This window comes from Vanessa tameamea, chromosome 4 (assembly GCF_037043105.1).
Source record: "Vanessa tameamea isolate UH-Manoa-2023 chromosome 4, ilVanTame1 primary haplotype, whole genome shotgun sequence".
Classification (NCBI taxonomy): domain Eukaryota; kingdom Metazoa; phylum Arthropoda; class Insecta; order Lepidoptera; family Nymphalidae; genus Vanessa; species Vanessa tameamea.
Window position 1 is genome coordinate 3,463,181 of NC_087312.1, and position 20,808 is coordinate 3,483,988.

A 20,808-nucleotide genomic window follows, 5' to 3' on the forward strand; every position below is an offset into this window, starting at 1 on the left:
AACACTTAAAAATAAATTGTCATATGACAAATCCGTTTTTAAATTAAGAATAGAACATATTCTATTTTGTAATTATTTAAACAACAATTATTGACTTTGTTTTGGGCAACATTCATTATTATTTATTTAAGAAATCCTTACAATTAAAACATGAAAGGAGGTATGAATGTAGCAAATTATAATTATTGAAGTGTTCTGTTATACTTTTTGGGAATATATATTTATGTACATAGGCACAGCCTATTATATTTATGTGTTTGAATGTTTTAAGAACATACGTTAATATATATTCCTGGAGCCTCGTTTATTTGAGAGTAAATAAGTACCAACGTAGAGCATATCTGCGTAAGCTGCGTTTACCCACGCATAACCGAACCCACTCGCGTACACACAAGACAGCGCTGCTACGAAGTAGCGCGTACGCTCGAGCAAACGCGTCGTACATTACCTCCTGCGTTATTTTTTGCGCCTCTATTGGTTTTAAGACTCTCAAGTACGAGTCATCCAAACTATTTATTTTTATTACCGAATAAATTTCTTCCCTGGTTCTATTTTAGTTAATATAATATAGAATTATCGCAAATTATAAATTTATTAATAATTGTAATTATGATTAAAAAAAACATTTAAGCTTATATTCTAATCTAGATTCGTCAGAGAACTCATCGGCGTCGTGGCTTAGTTGGTTAAAGCGCCTGTCTAGTAAACAGGAGATCGTGAGTTCGAATCTCACCGGTGCCTTGTAATTTTCTAAATTCGTAAGTGAAATTGCTTTTGCTAAAAAATATTTTTTTTTACATAACGATACGAAATTTGTTCTATGGATAAGCAATTTTCGGCCTCAGCTTATTACTACTAAATATCATATTATTTCGAAAGAAAAGAAAGAAATATTATGCCGTAGAGTTTCTTTTGTCAGTTCTTTTAGGTATTCATTCCGAACTTCTGTTAGATTTTTGAGAATTTAATAAGTTGTCACCAGCGGCTTAGTTAGTAAAAAGTAGACGTATTAGTTGTTTAAGTTTGCTAAAACCGGATTACTTTATATCGGCTCGACGCGTTAATAGAAACATTTCCGTCTGGTTACAAGAATCCAACCAGAATCAACTTTTGGCTTAGGAAGTGCACACGAAAGACATTTTCTTCGACATTTAATTGAATAAACAAAAGACTGAAATCAGCGACAAGAATCCCTATTATAAACACAAACATTACAACATGCAACATGTCAATTTCCCACTGCTGGGCTAAGGCTCTCCCTTTGAGTAGAAGGTTAGGAGCACATTCCACCATGCTGCTCCAATGCGGTTTGGTGGATTCACATGTGGCAGAATATTGTTGAAATTAGAATTAGGCAGGTTTCCTCACGATGTTTTCCTTAACCGCCGTGTACGAGATGAATTATAAACACAAATTAAGCACATGAAAATTCAGTGCTGCTTACTTGGGTTTAAGCCCCTTCGCTTTTTAAGACACTAAAAAATATATTTATTTTTTTAAATCTTATTTTAAATAGTATAAGGCAGGCAGGCATTAAATCTAAAAATTAAGTATTCAGGATATAATTAGATGCAAATGAAAACAGCATATTATCAGTGGCATGAGGAATCAGTGAAACGTAAAATTGCATCAATCAGTGTAACGTTTTCCTTATCAGCATTGATAAGAAAAATGCCCCTAAATGGGTTAAAGACTTAATTAAGGCGAAGCGTTATCTATTCTGAAAACTATTTAAAATTATAGCTTCTTGTGCGGTAATTGTTGTAGCACTAAACAACTTTGTTGCGATCGTTAAAATTAAATAAGGCTTGAACACACTATTAAAATGATTCCCCTTGTTAAAAATATATAAACTGAAACAAAACTAGTCGCCCTTATTTTCATCCCTTAGTACATCGGCGCCGTGGCTTAGTTGGTTAAAGCGCCTGTCTAGTAAACAGGAGATCGTGAGTTCGAATCTCACCGGGGCCTTTGATTTTTATTTACTATTTGAATTTATTGAATTCCTGAATAAGACTTTCTTTCAGATAGATTAGTTATAATTTATTTTTAGTCAGCAAACCGATGGTTAGAATGTTTTCGTTAAGATGGAAAGATTGGGAGTTGATTCCGTTAAACTACTTCGCAAAAAAATAAGCACTAATTGCAAGAATGTCTTCCGAAACAGGCAGGTGTCCTCAAAACATTCTTTATCAACGAGGAAGTAATGAATATGCATCATAAATAACTCGGTAAAATTACTCATCGACATTTTACATTGCGATTTTTATTTGAAATTGCAAGAGTACATTGAGTTCCTAGTTTGGTGCTAAATTTAATTCATTGCTTAGCTATACATAGTGCGGGGCGGTAGAAGAACATCGTAAGGAAACCTGTATGTGTCTAATTTCACTGAAATCAAACTGCAGTGGAGCAGCGTGGTGAAATAACCTCTAAAACGTCTTCTCAAGAGGGTAAGTAAAGTGAATCTTTACTTTACTTTTATAAAGTAAAGATAAAATACCATTTTCATTTCAGATATATTTTCTTAGTTTTGATACATAAGAGTTCTTATTATTTACTTTTCTAAAAGAAATATAAAAAGGATATACAAGTACATGTTTTTGTATTAGTTTTCATTAGATTATCAAATTTTCATTAAAAAGTTAACCCTTACAAAAATTACTAAAGAAGTTTTCTTGGTTGCTAGGAACTAAAATTTCCTTCCCAATTTTTTTTTCTTAAGTAGTAAGAAAGAATACCAATGTAAACCAGGTTTGACAGTTGCCCACAGTTGAGCAAACACTAAATTTTCTGTGAAGCTGTTCCTTTGCGGTCTTACGGATTATGAAGGTTTAATACAAATAAAAAAAAACATAAATTCATAATCAATTATATTCGAACAGATTAACACAACGATCAATCTCTTGTATCAACTTAACCATCACCAGTTTAATAACTACAATACAAGCATCACATTTAAAATAATAATATACTACGATTATCATACAAACAAACGTTTAAAACATATCAGTATAGTACAAAAAAAATATTATGGGATTATAACATATAAAACTACGATTCCTTTTTATTGTATAAATTCTGTAAAGCACGTCACGCGCCCTTTCGTCGGCGGCACAAACGGCGTCGTAAAATGATAAACATATAATCCGCTTTCCAGCAACACCCGCACGATTGACTCCACACAGTAAATGAGCGTTCGATCGGGAGATACGGACACTGTGTGACACGGCGTTGCGTAGTGTTGCACGGTGATCGTCGTTGAGCCCCATACCCATAACAATAACAAGGGCAATCAAAGTAATAAACGACGACCCGGAGCGGATCGCTTTTTGTTCCCAATTATTTTTAGTGATGTTCAGTTAATTACATTCTTTGGCGAAAGCCGAGCGCGAGTTCAGGGGAATTATTTTACTCATACTCTTAACGCGGGATATTTGCTAATTTTAAACAGAATATTTTTCATAGATAATAATATACAGACGAACATATGGATACAAAATATGTTCTGAATTAATAACTTCTTTCCAATCGAGGCTTCGTCCGCGAGTGAGGGGATTTCGATATGTTATTCTGAGATAAAAAGTAACATATGTACCATTCCAAACTGCAATCTATCTCTGTGCGAAATATCATTAAAATCCGTTCAGCCGTTCATATTAGTAACATTGAAACTATTTTACAACTATTAAGTATAAAAATTCATCGTGATGAAATGACTATGTATTTATTTTCCATTATTACACTCAATTAATTCATCGTATTGTGCACATATACTATTTAAATATTCATAAGTATTTAAAAGTAAATGTTACAATTATTATTTATTTCATAAAAACAATTTTATTCGATCACCTTTACCGAAAACATCGTAATAACAACCGTTTAAGGCAGGAACGTACTGATCGCGCCCTTGCGTCAAATAATAATTCTGTTGGAGCCTTCGACACGCAATTCTCATAAACACACGGTCATACTGAATGCTAAAATATGCTATATAATTAAAAATTTCTATCTACACTATCAGAAAATAAATTCAATTCATTTAACATCATTAAACCGATAGAATCTTATGTTGATAATTGAGGCGGTTTTATTTTGTATGTATGTATATGTCTCGCTTTGACCTTATCTGTGGTGTGGATTTGTTGTCTAATAAAAAAGAGTCTCAGTCAATATTAATCAGTGGTTAAACAAAGCTCCAACCTTGTCTTTAAGGTTACGTTCTGTCTTCATATTGAATAAATCATTAGCAGCCTGTAAATTTCCCACTGCTGGGCTAAGGCCTCCTCTCCCTTTGAGGAGAAGGTTTGGAGCATATTCCACCACGCTGCTCCAATGCGAGTTGGTAGAATACACAAGTGGCAGAATTTCGTTGAAATTAGACACATGCAGGTTTCCTCACGATGTTTTCCTTCACCGCCGAGCACGATATGAATTATAAACACAAATTAAGCACATGAAAATTCAGTGGTGCCTGTCTGAGTTTGAACCCGAAATCATCGGTTAAGATGCACGCGTTCTAACCACTGGGCCATCTCCGATCGGGCTATTAAATACATCAACGTGTACATAAGATATAAAATTTACTATTTAAATATCCGAACTAACAGGATCTGTATTATAATCTGGCCGATCAAAGAGGAATTTAATATTAGTAGCATCGCTATAGCTTCGCGTCCATAGCACAGTATCGCACATGCCTGTTCAATTGAGATATACAGCGTTGCACTTAAAGATCCCTTTGCGGCGTTGCTTCATGATTAAAGCAGTTATGATCTTAAGTTGTTATTAAAAATTATTTTCTACCTAATTATCTAATTATAATTTCTTGCTATTCGATAAATGCTCATAGCAGTTGCAATGTTGTTAACCGTTATTTAACGTTTTATGTCATTAACTTAGGGCAAAAACTGACTTGTTTTTGTCCTAAGTTAATACCGGGCAAGTTTGTATCACACAGCTTAAAGTTAATTATAACAATATGTCGAGATGGATCAGTAGTCGGAACTTGTGGAAAGCGAGTTCGAGTTTGGGAATGTGTAGAATGTAAATTACATGAGTAGATATGGGTTTCTAATAAAAAAAAAAAAACAAAACTTTATTCGAGTAGGCTTTTACAAGCACTTTTGAATCGTCATTTAACAAACTATTTTACGTAAAACTACCACCGGTTCGGAATGTAGATTCTACCGAGAAGAACCGGCAAGAAACTCAGTAGTTACTCTTTTTCAACATCTAAAATAGATATATACACTGAGTTCAATCAACATAGACGCGATCGAAGCAACAGACTCCTCGTAAATATTGTATCGTTAATTGACTGGCGCCATTTACGGATTGATTTAATTACATACGGAATTCTAATACACCGTGAAATCCCATCATAACGATTAATTCAACGTCATTAGATTGATACCTTAACGAAGGGAATCGTTTTGATTATATGAAGGAACAAATTTTATCAAGTGGCGTGTTCGATCCGACGAGATGAAATAATTATAGGATTTTCTTTGATAAATATAATTAAGCGAGGTTTATTGCTTAATTTCATTGATTTTGGACGTATTTATAAATATATGTTCAATAAGTTATTTCTCTTTGCAATGTTTTTATGTGGAAAATTATTTGTCCGATATGAAACGCTCGCCATCTGTAATCGTACATTATATCTATATCATTGCGTATTTTTTTATTCAATTCATAGTTTGAGGTATAGGATAGATTGTAGGTCAATCGACAGGTCCAGAAAACGTCGTGCAAGTTTCTAAAACTGTTCGAAATTTAAATCGGAAGAACAGTGTAGGAATTCAAATAAAACTACAATAGTCGGACAAATACGGACACTTTTTTTTATTTTATTTTAGACACTAAAACATGAACTTTAACATCAACTATCTATGTATGTACAAAATATATTTCCAGAAATAATGACGTAAATATTGTCAACACTAGCAATAGGCATCAGCTCGCAACTTCTGTTACCGGCTTACACAGGGTTAATAATTGTTTTGTGAAACACAATGTTTGCAATTTTCCAACAGGATCACGGAAAATGTTCAAAAACGTTCCATCGTAAATAACAATTGTTAAGAAACTTTCGTAAACTAACGAATATTTAGTCGATTATGCATCTTACGAATAAAACGATCGCCTGCAGGCTTATTTCAAATAAAAAATTGTATGTTGTAATTTCAATGAAATCCATAATTTTTACATATGAGATAAAAAAATCCCGCCAAGTTTCGTTCACCGGTCCTCTCAAGTCAGAGATATTTATTTTATCAATAAGCAAGTGTAACGCTTCTGTATCGAATAAAGATTTCGACTTTAACTTTAACTATGATCGTTCAGTTTGTTTGTAATATTAACATATCGTATTCCTGTTATATTTGATCGTAAAACTTGTTCTGCATTTAAAAGATTGCAATGAATCTTGTTCGGATTATAGCAATTAGTAAAAAACTATAAATAGTGTCATATATTTATAATGCTTATGACCGAAGATCATTACTGACCATCACGTGATCATTTCGATTAAAAAGAAAATCACAGAAATATTATTATTTGTATAATTATGTATTGGTACCTAAATAATTGTTAACGTAAATGATTATGATGACGTCATCCTGAACGATTTGGGTCACGGCGACAAATCTCAAGGGAGAGCAGCCAACGCAGGACAAACACAAGTATGCTCCCAAGCAGACGCGTAACCTCTATTTCACACTTCCATAGTCATAGTGATGGGACAGCAACAGTGCACTATTCCATCACTCTCATCGACGGCTTTACGTGTTTCTCGAGGCACATTTCAAACTTCCGGGCCCCAATAACTTTTTATCGGCCCGACCTGAGGTTTCAACCCATAACTTTGTAATTTGTTACATCTAGCCACTAGACCAACAAGGCAGTCTAGTCTATAGTTATATACACCGATAACTATACAGATTAGTTAGTTTGTTCATGACATCGTCCATATGGACGCTTAAAATCGAGTACCTAGCGGGTTTTTGACTATCTCCTGGAATTTCATTTATAGAGTCGCATTTCAATAAAATTCATACGCCTTTTACATTGCTTTCTCGATAAATAAATATTGGACAACATCACATACATTACTCTGATCCCAATGTAAGTAGCTAAAGCACTTGTGTGATGGAAAATTAGAAGTAACGACGGTACCACAAACACCCAGACCTCCTATAGCTCGTTTCAAAATGTTTTTTTTAACTTATAATAATGGAAGGCCATGAACCGCCATCGACATTCGCGCTGCAAAAAGGGTTTACCATTCCTTACACAACCAATGCACCACCAATAACGTTTGTAGTTTCACTCACCCTTAATACTGTGACCGCCAAACAACAATATAAAATATTGTTGTTTGGCGGTAGAACATATTCTGATGAGTGGGTGCTATCTACCCAGGCGCAAAAAGGCAAACCCCTATCGCCAAGTAATTTAATTTAAAGTAAAATAATGAAAATATTCTTTATTCAAGAAATCGTTTTGAATCGTCATGTTACAGCGTTGAATTGAATGTAAAGCTACCACCGGTTCGGAATATATATTCTACCGAGCAGAAACGGCAAGAAACTCAGTAGTTACTATTTTCCAGCATTTTAATTATATACAAGTCAATAAAATACAATTAACGTTTTATATATCCTGTCTAGAAATCGACAAACTGTAAGTTCACGGTTTTTTATCATTAATATAATCTTTTATTGAATAATATGCCTTATTTATCAACGTTTTTTTTTGACATGATTCTTATATAAAATAACAGAATGTTATTTTATATAAGAATCAAAAAATCTAAGTAGTTTTTAACAAGCATTTTAGTCATTTTATAAAATTATATTAAAACTAAAGGTACCACCGGTACGGAATGTAGATTCTGCCGAGAAGAACCGGCCAGAAATTCAGTATAGGTACATTATGTTAGTTAAATACAATTACATATAATATATCCTGTCTGAAAGCCAACAAGTATCAACTCCACGCATTTTTATCTTTATAATCTTGTGTTGAATAATAATGATTATTTTAACAAATTATTTGAATTCATGAACCGGCAGAGTATTGCAAAAGCTATCAAACTTAAAGGGATTCAAGAAATAAAAAACAACTGCTATTGAATTGGTGTATTAAGAAAAGAATATTTAAATTAAAAACAAAAACTTATATTACATTAGCATTGACTCTCAAATCATCTCAAAACCTAACCTATACTAATATTATAATTGCGAAAGTAACTCCCTGTTGCCTCTTCACGCTCAAACCGCTGAACCGATTTAGATGAAATTTGGTATGGAGATAGTTTCAGTTCCGGGGAAGGGCTTATTTATGAGGTACTTTTTTAACTCACAGTTCGAGTGCGTGAAATGAGAGGTGACGATTTGTATGCTACGGGTAGAGTTTTATAAATTTTCAAGGTTCAACGTTCAGCTAAGAAAATATAAATATAAAAAACATTGGTACAAAAATCCTTTCTTAAATTTCTAATATCAAAATTTCATTGAAACCTAAAATATGATGTAAGTAATCATCATAACGATTGACATCCAACAAAGCAACCGTTTCATCCAATTAGGAGACTATAAAATTAATAATAAACTAATTTCAAAATCATGCTACAATCCTTGCAATACTTTATATAACTTATGCATATATAATTAAAGTTGAAAATAGCATGAATCAGAATTTACGAAACGTAATACATTTTTGTAGTAGGCAATAGTGAGACGTATGGTTGTCCTCATTAGGAAAAACAAATCAAAATAATTAGACTATAAAGCCGGCCATAATCCCATTGTGATATAATTTCATAGATTGAGTTTTATTACCGATTTGATTGTTACAAATTTGTTTATGGGCGCGGCGTTTTGTGAATGTGTTTTTATACTTAATGCCCTCTAATTTTGTGTTCTTCGTATTCGGGGATGGGAACATGTCGCTTTTATCTTTTGTTTTGTATTTATAGTTATTTGATATATTTATTTATACATACCTATATTTTATCTAGAAATATTTAGCTCTAATATATTTATATATTTAGTTCTAGATTCGTCACTTTATAAATATTATGTGTGGTAAATTATTTGTGCAAGCCCGTCTGGGCAGGTACCACCCAATCATCAGATATTCTACCGCCAAACAGTAGCACTCGATATTGTTGTGTTCCAGTTTGAAGGATGAGTGAGCCAGTGTAACTACAGCCATAAGGGACATCACATCTCAGTTCCCAAGGTTGGTGGCGCATGGGCGATGTAGGGAATGATTAACATTTCTTACAGCGTTATTGTCTAGGGTCGGTGATGACCACTTGCCATCGGGTAGCCCACTTGCCCGTCCGTCTAGCTATATTATAAAATTTTAGTATTTAATTATAGTTATTTAATTTATTAACAGTTTAATAAAATTAAGCATTTAAAAAGTAAGCTTTATAAAACACAACCATTCGATTTAGTTAGATTCACTGTTTTAGAAGATGACTTTAATAGATTATAGGTAAGATTAACTACTCGTATAATTATGACAAAACATTCTTCTAAATAAACTATTGTTAAAATGTGGCCTATGATATTCCTAACAAGCTCAATGTTGTTGATGTGTGTGTGTGACCTTCTTTCATGTTAAGCTTAATTGTTAAGTAGAGAACTTAGAGCCTTTTCTACACGATGCTCCAGTGCTGTTTGGTACACACTATACAACAGAATGTCGTTCGACATATTCAAGTATCCTTAAGAAATTTTACCACACAGTCCAGAATAAGGATCAATAACTTGTGCAAATTACGCACAAAATTAAAAATACATTCTATAAAGTATTATGAACGAGGATCGATAAACAATTATAACAAAGTAGTACTTGAGTTATTAAAATAAAATATTAATTATTATTATTTTTTTATATGTGACAATTAAATCGAGTTCAATGCGATTGCATCTACGTACTCTTAGACTCAATTAAAGAGAAAGTATTAAATGATTTGCCCAGATTTGAAACTCATGATTTGCGATTAAAACTGAGCTATTACGGCTTACGTATATAAAAATGAATTAAATCACAACGATTGTTATTTAAAATATATGAGCAGATGCTGCCTTATTTTAGTTAATAAATATATTCTGATATATTACTATAATGACATAGCTTATATGATGTGTCAAAATGCTTAATTAAATTCGTTGATTGTCAATGCAAGGCGTTCCGCCCAGTACGCCGCCCACCCGCCCATCGCCTCCAGCGACTCATTTTGTTAATTCAAAAAGTATTATTGCGTCCGGAAGTGTTTTTTATATAACTATTTAAATAGTGATGTATCTATGAATCGGGATTTGGAAAAACAAGGATTTATTTTTAAGACTGTTTTATAGCATTTACTTATTAGTAAGTACGAATACGTTTAAATCATTTTATAAAAAAAAAAACATTAACGTTCTAACAATAGGACATAAGTACTTAATAGATAAATAAAATTAATCATATAGTACAGAACAGGTATTGAACAAATTAACATTTATTTGGTAGAACGCGTGCATCTTAATCGATAATTTCGGGTTCAAAACCAGGCAGGCACCACTGAATTTTCATGTGCTTAATTTGTGTTTATAATCATCTCGTGCTCGGCGGTGAAGGAAAACATCGTGAGGAAACCTGCATGTGTCTAATTTCAACTAAATTCTGCCACATGTGTATTCCACCAACGCGCATTGGAGCAGCGTGGTGGAATATGGTCCAAACCTTCTCCACAAAGGGAGAGGAGGCCTTAGCCCAGCAGTGGGAAAATAATCGGCTACTAATAGTAGTAAGGCTTCGAGCAAGCCAGCCTAGGTAGGTATTGTTGTTCTGGTTTGAATGGCGAGTGAGCCAGTGTGACTACTTACAAAATACATCTTAGTTGTCATGTTTGGGGCATTTAGACGTTTGCGGTGTAAGGAATGATAAATATTTATATTATCAAACTATTATAAATATAACTTAACGTAGCGTTAACATATATTCTCAATTTTCAATTTCGTACTACTGAATATGAAAAAAAAATTTTCTCTTTATAATTTTATGAAATATTTTATGTCAGAAAATACAAAATGAATTAAGGAGTTTGACGCAATTACTATTAATTGGACATTACACTCAAACAAACACAAAACGTGCAATATATTAAGAACTCGTATAAAATTAATTTAACTGAATTACTAAAACTATTATTGCTAGCCGGAAATTGCATATCAAACTTAAGCCATAAATAAAACTATTAAAACAAATTTTCGCTTGGTGTAACAATTATAACGCGTTATGGCCGCAGTTGTACCGAGGTGCCACACTCGTATATCTGTTCGCGTCTGATTGTGGGATCGTAATGAGGGACTTATTAAACAATTATTAATCGCCGGCGACCCGCTGAGCGCTCCGATTGCATCCTCCGAGTATCGCTTACGATCCACGAATCATCTCAGCGATCTTTTGACACGAAAACGTTATTGATGCTGTATGTAAAATGTTAAGGCGGGCTGATATACCCGTTACTTGTACCTCTGTTAGTGATATATGTATCTACTTGTTAACATATATATAATAAATAACTAGGTAGACTAGTAACAATATTGTTTTTTTTAGTTAATATTTTGCATTTATATGCAAAAGTTTGTCCAGAACGTCTGAACGGATCTGTATTAAACTTGGCTCAGGAACAGATTATAGTCTGGAAAATAATATAAGCTACTTTTTATTCTGGAAAAATGTACCTAACACTTTTTTACTAGAGAGTAACATACGCACGCGGAAAAACACGCGGAAGGAAACTAGTTTAATATAATTTGCTTGATGTTTAAATTTCGAACAATTTTTGCCAAGATATACTACTTTTATTCATAGTAAAAGCATATAATAAAAAATGGTCAGATATTATGAAATCGAATACTTATCGCAGTGACCTTCAATCAGTACCTTCTTATTTATAATCTATGCTCCATACTGGCAACTTCAGATTTACATTTTAAAAAAGAAAAAGGCCTCGTGCGACACCCAATACTTAAAAAAAAATTGTTGCCAATTAATAAGTTCTACAATTTATACATTTTTTTTGGATTACAAATAGTAGGTAGTTGTAGGTCTTTTAATTTAGTTTCAAAAACTTGTTTCTAATGGTCGAAAGTAAATAACTCCTGATAAAAATCAACATCGATTCTGGTAGTGAATTATAATTCAACGTGATCCTAGTTAAAAAATAATACTTAATAACTTGCTAATATAACATTAGAGATGCAATATTGTTTGCCAAGTTGAGATTAGTTGACATTTAAGAACACATTGACATTGACAGTACATCTTTGAAGTTGACATTAGTTGACAGTTATATTACCTTTAGCTCTGATGTATATGGTCGGTGGTGACCACTTACCATCACGTGGCAAATTTTCCCGAACCGTCCTTTACAAAAAATATTTAAAATACGTAAAACAATCTGCGTTAGCCTTTATTTCCTCTCGTAAGTTTTCATTTGCATAAATATTAACCATATTAATTTAACACGTTCGATTTTTTGTGTAAAGATCAACTGTAATTAGATGTTGACCAATTTAAAAATTACTATAAAATAATTGCAATGAACGATAATTTTTATCTGAAATTTAAATATATTTTTATATTTATTTAATTTCTCTCACTTTTAACACTCAGCGTAATATTCATGTGCATCATTCATTTCATACAAGTTAGCATTTTTTAATGTTTTTCTTTATAAAATAACGTTTAAATAACAATTAGTTTTATACAGCCTGTGTGAAGTCTACTTGTTACGGTTAACTTGCTTGGTCATATCGTAGGTGTGGCCGTAGTGCTGATTCCGCAGTGCAGTCGCCTAATTAAAAATGTCTATTATAAAAGTGAAAATATTTATGTGCTCTTTTATCTCTTATCATGTTGGTAAAATCTTGTTCTGCGAATTTTTACAAAAAATAAGCATTACTTAAAAATAATATAATATTAAAAAAAGTGGCCAAGTGCGAGTCGGACTCGCCCATAAAGGGTTCTGTAGCAGCAAGTAAAATAATATAAAAGTTCTTGTAGTTCGTTGTAACTTTGATCGATGTTTTAATAATAGTGTATTTTTTTTAAATATTTATATTTGAGTTGATTGAATGAATGGTAAATTACCGTTTACAATTTATGACGTATTAAAAAAACTACTTACTCATTCAAACCAATTTTCGGTGGAAGTCGGCATGGTAATGTACATCATATTTTTTAGTTTTATCATGCTCTTATTTTCGAAGATACAGGGGGGGACACATTTTACCACTTTGGAAGTTTTTCTCGCGCAAACTGTTCAGTTTAGAATAAAATGATATGAGAAATCTCAATATCATTTTTGAAAACATATCCATAGATACCCCCTACTTAGCATACCCCACACGTATGGGTTTAATGAAAAAATGTTTTTTTAGGATTCAGTATGGGGAACCATCAAAATTTTTTTTATTTTTTTTTTATTTTTGTGTAAAAATCTTAATGCGGTTCACAGAATACATCTACTTGCCAAGTTTCAACAGTATAGTTCTTATAGTTTCGGAAAAAGTGACTGTGACATACATACGGACAGACAGACAGACATGACGAATCTATAGGGGTTCCGTTTTTTGCCATTTGGCTACGGAACCATAAAAATATCTTAATTACTTTTGTTACAACCCTGTTCTCAAGTGGAGAGGAGGTCTTTGTCCAACAGTGAGATTTTCATGTGTTATTTTAGATACTCTTTCCTCATATTCTAAATTGAATGGTTTAAAAACATCTATAATATAAATCGTTTTAAGTTTCGTAACAAATCTGAATACTAAGAATAAAACACGCGTCAATTATCTTTTGAATTAACGACGAAGCAGATTCAAACAAATAATTTAAACCAACAAACCCGATAAGTCTTAAAGATGACATGTGTGCTCTTAAAATAGGGATGGCACTTACAAATTAACACAAAAAAACAGAATAATATCGCAAATTTTATCAAAGAAAAAGTTACACTCTAATGAAGTTGTTATTTCATAAATTACTTTTCATTCGAAACGTTTACATAATTTTAGTATTCAGGAGCAATTTTATTCCTAATATGTGTACAGTTTTCATTAATATTTAATTTAAGAATATAAAATTAAAATCAATTGCTTAATGACAATCGACATCCCTATTGAGGCAAGTTCTCAAGTAAGGTATTGGCCGTCCAAGCAGACGCCATTTTGTATTGAAATTTAACCACAATATATTACGTTTGTTTGTTAAGTTAATTGCTAAATGGAGTTCGTTGTATCAAGTATATTTTATTGTGTCGGCGCTTGCGAGTCGAATAAATTCTTTGATTGCGAAGGATGCGCCTGCTACGAATATACTGCTCACAGCCTCCGGCCATGTGCCGGACACGGGTTCATTCTTTTTCATTACTTATACAAATTACATTTAGAATATTGTAAAATAATGAATTTTCTATTTTGAATAATGATTCCGGTTTACAAATATTTGTGATTACCCTTAAGGCGATAACGGAATTGAAATTCAATAATGAAGCGAGGCATTCGGTAATTATATTTTTATTAATGTATGTAATATATCTTCTCATTTAATATACAAATTGGTAACGTTGCGGATTCTTAACAGAATTTTTCAATGAATATCATTTATTTCAAGTGTTTATGAAACTTAGTTTATTGTTATTCTAGATTTAAAAATAATTAATTGTTTTGAACAATGTAGTTTGCATGTCCGCATAACGTGTTATCTTTATTTTTGTAATTCCTAAATCCAATTTTTTTTCATTTAATATAATTACTATGGAAGTATCTACGTTGTTTTAACGCGCAAATCTCAAGATCTACCGTGGCGATTTAAATGATTATCAACCCGTTTATTGAGCAAGTTACAAGCTACATAACGCCACGATGCATTAGTAGCGAAGCTGTAACCACAAACGTCGTCCAATCTAGCAAAATGCAGGCAAGTACTTATTACGTGTTCTAAAAACTTGTATATAACCGCGTGGCACATGTAGTTGTACATATAAACGAAATAAGCAAGATAAATAATGTATTGTAATGAACGTGAATTTGTTACGGTCTATAGAATTAAAAAAACTAACTTCCTAATCACATAAAACATTTACAAATAGTATCCAAGCAATACGCCCGAGGCACTTGTTTAATTATTTCTTAAACCCGCTTCGTATCATTTGCATAAAACAACAATAATTTATCTATATAAGAAAATTAACCTCTTACCTCAGACTCTATTAGGGTTAACCGAAACCGCATACGAAAAGAGCTTAATGCTTTCGTTTTTTTTTTTCAAACTATAATCATTCGTCAAACTATCAATTAGTCAACGCAACTGCTGAAAACTTCATGTATTTATTTTCGATAAAACGTATTGAAATAATTTATTTACTAGGGTATTTATTTAAATACAATATTGAATATAGATTAAAAATGAAACATGTGTTCAAAGACTTAACAATAAAATGAGATATGGTTCAGGGAATAAAACACGTGGTTCTTAAGTAACAACGCGGTTTCAAATCTAACTTTTTCAACCTATAAATAGTTCTTTTTTAATTCAAGTTTTCTCGGCTACTATTGTAAAACATGAAATGAAGTATTATTCTAGACAATGGCGCGACGTGGTAGACAATAGTTTCCTATTATTTATTTATAATATATTAATATTACGTTACAGTATTAAACGAAATTAATGATTACTAAATTGTAATCGAATTTCGACCATATCTCTTAACGAACATTTATTTATTTTCGCAAAAAAATACAGATTGAATCAATTATTTAAAATATTTAATTTACCTTTTATAAGAATTACTAAAGAAACGTAAGAACTATTTATTATAAAATTGTTTAAGTATCAACATAATAATATCAATAAATTAATTAGCTCGGATACATTTTTTTTTTACAATTTTTCTAGTATCAATGCATATTGTTGCTGTGTTATCGAACTATTAGTAAATGCGGCGACTTTGCCCGTACGATTTGAAGTGGAAACTTAATTGGAAAGGCCCGAGGCTCGTTATTTATGAGGCAATACATCAGGTGCGGAAAACAAACAGAACAATCACGATGCAAATGTGCCGAATGCGCTTACGCAGCTTGTGTTGTCTTCATACGATACAATTGTAACTTAGACAAATTCATTGCATTACTTATAAATGATAAATGTTTCAATTTAATTCAGCTTCGACGTTGTATGTTATGCAGAGTGAATTTGATATTGGGCAGTATGGGGCCGCCTAAATGATGTTGTATAAATACATACTTAGGGTAAATATATGATATGTGTATATCTTTTTAATATCTTCATAAACAAATATTTGCATTTTTTAATGATTTTCTCAGCAGCATCATTTTTCATTTTATGTTTTCTTTCAATGGTCAGAACGGAAAGTACAACGCTGTCTCTCTCAATATTAATTCGTCTGTGGTTTACACATATTATTGATATTTAACAAAAGAATTAGCGTTCCATGTAAAATTTAAAATGCAAATGTATGTTAGTGTTTTATTATTGTGATGTTGGCATTAATAGCCGCGAAATTTAGAATACAAATAATTTAACTTGTAGTTGGAGTCAGATATAACTAAAAAGTCGAATTTATGGAGTTTTTATTTTTTTAGTTAGGGCCATAAAATAAATATTTATTGAAAGGTATAAGGAAAAATAAACGTACATTAAATTTTGTATTTAATCATCGGTAATGATGTTTTCATAGCGCAACGATAGATGACCTTTATGATGACGTGAATCCCGTAGATCCCTGAACTGTAAGCCTATTGTTACACCCTCTCCTCGTGCAAATTTTACACTAAAGTTAAAATATACTTTAGAAAATAAAATTGGACAAGTGTCATTTATTATGCTACAATAAGTATATTATATAAATTATTTTATAAGTGTTCAAGCTGAACCTGCGGCTCTACCCAAAACGCAAACTTCTAATCCCAGTTTAACCTCTTAGTAATGGAGTTTGGTAAAATCCGTTTTCAGCGAATGTCTGTCATCTGACATCATCTAAGAAACCTCCCTGCCAAATTTCAAGTTTGTAGGTGTCACAGTTTGTGAGATTTCGTGATTAATCAGTGAGTGGTATTTCGCTTTTATATAGATAGATTAAGTTAGACCTAAGCGTAATGATCTAGGTTCGAAGTTAAAGAAACAGCTGCAAAGCGTTTATCGCCAGCTGATCTTGGAGCTGCAGCTGGTGATAAAACGTGGGAAGACTTGGGCTAAGAGACAACTCCTGGATGGCTTAAATAGAGCGGCATTCATATAATTCAGCGAGGAACATCTTTGACCATGGTGCCTCTATTATATAGACGTTGCCGCCCGATATTCCCCAGCACCAATTGTTCTGCGAAGCAACATAACCTTGCGATAAAAACTGATTCGAAAAAAATATATATACCGGATAATGGATGACGTTGTATCACTGAAGAAGTCCTCGATCGCTTGAGAGTCAAAAACGCCTCGACGGTATTCCAGAACAAATGTTGTAAAGATTCCATAGAAACCGACCGAAAATCATGGAAAGATGAGAAATTTTATTTGTAGCTGACATCAGATTTTCTGTTAGTCTGCCTCTTTGCATACAGACCAACAAAGACTAGAAAATACTCGCTACCCTTCACATCTTGAGGACCAAGTTTTTCAAATGCTCACTTCAGGTTTAAGGCTGGTCGTGTTCGACGACAGCCAGAAGACCGGCTTGACAGACCATACGAGAACTTTTGTATATTGACAAATTTATTGCTAAGTATTACTCACTCAAATTATTTGAACAACAGTTGTCATTGCATAGTTCGAACTTAAAAATAACTTAAATGTCACTTCTTTATTTAAGCACAAGTTAGTACCGACAAAGGAGTTTATTAGTAAGATAATTGATCAGTTATGCTTATGTGTCGCTGTATCATTAACATATTAAATAAAATCATCCAGCAGCGACAAGTTTAATGGAATTTAACTTAAATGTCGCGACCCACGTATGGTAATTGTGACAATAGGAGTGCGCGAGCGACGCGACTCCATGCTGGGTGCGCGTGCGCCGATCAATGAAGTTATGGCCATTTTAAGGGTGACTGTAAACGTATCTCCTTATTTTAATATTATAAACATTTTCAATTTATATTGAAAATTCAATAAACATAATGTTTTAATTTTATCATTTAAATTAACGTGTTGTTTTAACTTAGTTGTTTTACGCTTAGTTTATTTTTATGACATTATCAAACAGCATCAACTTATTAAAATAAACGACTATGTTTCATAAAAATTAATACATGACTAAATAAATTTATTCATTTTTTAAAAGTAATTAAATATATTCATACTAGAAATAAATCAAGAAAACGCACTTATATATAAGAGTCTTTAAATCTCTTTATACGAAAATGTATGTGCACACCGGTGCACTCTATTTGCTCAGTGTCAGTAATCCCACCCGACTAGAGGTATGACATTGAAAGTAACAGAGTGTATTTCATTTACATTATTATAAGTACTTAAGAATAAATACTGTGATTTCATGTGTTTAAGCATGCGAGTAAATATATAATTAATGTTGATTTCCAAAAAAAGTTACCAAAATATGATTTGTTGTTTAACTAGGAATAAATATATGATGGCAACGGGGTTTATTAATTTTCACCTCACTTTAGTTTCAATCACGTAAAATACTAAAAATATACGCAAAAGATCGCGGCCAATCACGCCATTGGATTTTACAATATTATGTGTGTGTCATGTCATTACCTCAACACTAAAATCGAACATTTTTTTTTAAGAATTCATAATTTATTGTCGCTTTTTCTGCCACCGATTTTAAATTGACCCCTACGGCTTTACGTGTTATCCTATACCAAACTGTTTCCATGCAAGGCCATTAATTTACGAGTACAAACCAATAATAATTTTCAAACTCTGGCCTGCTACTGATAAGTTCGCATCAGAAAACTCCAGTAAATTAAGATGTTCCTGATTTGTATATAATTTTTATACAATTTATTCGTTTTAATACAATTTGCTCACCTCCAAGACTCGAGTATCTGTACGTTACAATAAATATATATATTTTATTAAATCCTGTATCGTAAAATATGGTCACAATAACTAGGCACTCCATATTGTGGCAACAACCGAGATATATCCTTTTATCTCGTACATTGAATAAGCAATCGCAGGAATTGTATTATTTGTGTTGTGTTATAATTTAACAAATTTATAACTCATATAATTTCTAAATACAATAAAGTTATATCTAAAGGTGGACAGGCAATAAAGTTGCTTGAATCTTGTATTCTAAATCGAACGATTATTGCTTTAATTTATTAGTCAGGCATATCTACCTTAATAAAATTTTAGTTAAGTGATTCTATTTTAGGTTTTAAACGTATGTAAATAATTTTAAAAATAAATCAAACAAGTATTCAAGTATATTAAAATAAAGTCTTAGTCTTGGTTTTTATTCCTTAAATGATTTGTAGCTTATTTAACAGCGGTACCTTTATTCGTTATTTTTGGTTTTTATTCATAGTTAGAAGCTTACTAGGTACTTCTTAGTAGTAAACAATCAACTTTATGCATTTTTACCGTAAGAAATATAATTTATGAATTGATAATATATCAATATGCTATCAACCATGAGATCTAAGATGTTACGATCACTAGCTAGCGTTATTTTAATGGGTCAATAACCTTTTCCGTACATAGCAATGCAAAGTATTGGTATTATATACAGGAATAACTGATCATTAGTGATACCGGAGAATTCCGCAGGAAACCCATTCAACGGGAATTTTCTGCGTTTTTAATTACATGTTCGACAGCTGAAGTTGTATCCGAGTTACAATGTAAAAAGTTTCGCTATAGTACCATATACTCGTAGGTACGTAGAGCTCTAATTTTTACATTTGGCGACTTTGGATTTTATTCTTCGGAGACTTGCTTACTTTAGTGAAAATAAATTAACACCCATAAACAATTTGATTTGAAACTATATAAAGCTTCATTTGAGTAGCTTACTCGAACTACTAAGGCTAAACTGCCTATATAATTATTCATTGATTGGGCCGTACCCTGTCATTATTTAACTATCACTTATCATATTTACTAAACTTTTATTGTATGATACTATCTAAGTACTATATGTAGTAGTATGAGATTTAATCAGCATATCCGATTTGACAATCCTTAGTTAAAGATATCGTCTCAAAAACACCACCTTTTAACGAAATCGTTTCCGTCACATCGTTAAAATAGAACACGGTGATTAGACAAAGGTAATTACTATGCACCATAAAACTTTAACGCCCTCGTTCAGCAACCCCATAGAGAAATAAGCAATTTTCCGCTCGATTTATCGAAATATAAGCCCTATCAAGAATCTCCACGTCACGGTGGAGCGAACAAAAAAGTGAAGCAGTCGATTCCACCGACGCTCATTGTGTTTAATTAATTACTTGTAAACAAGGGCGATGATTTTCGAAAAGTAAATAATAATCGTAGAAAGCTAACCGGTATCGAAATAACAATGGAGGTCGATTCTACGCCTTCTTTTTGCTTTCGGTGATGTTGAATGAACGTATTGTCCTGTTTAGGTAACTGGATGTTTCCTTTATGAAAGTTTAATACATTTTTCGAGTCAAGTAATTATGTATTATGTTATGCTTGAACGAACCCCGAATATCAATACAGGTAAGGCTTATGAAATTTATATTAGTATAGCTAATTGTTTTTGGTTTATTA

General features: G+C 32.2%; 2 non-coding genes across 2 annotated transcripts; both read left to right on the plus strand.

Moving 5' to 3' along the window:
- The first annotated feature begins 667 nt into the window (after window positions 1-667).
- Trnat-agu (transfer RNA threonine (anticodon AGU)) lies at window positions 668-741 on the plus strand. The gene has a single exon. It is a non-coding gene; the product is annotated as a tRNA-Thr (tRNA).
- A 1,156-nt stretch (window positions 742-1,897) lies between these two features.
- Trnat-agu (transfer RNA threonine (anticodon AGU)) lies at window positions 1,898-1,971 on the plus strand. The gene has a single exon. It is a non-coding gene; the product is annotated as a tRNA-Thr (tRNA).
- The last annotated feature ends 18,837 nt before the right edge of the window (window positions 1,972-20,808 follow it).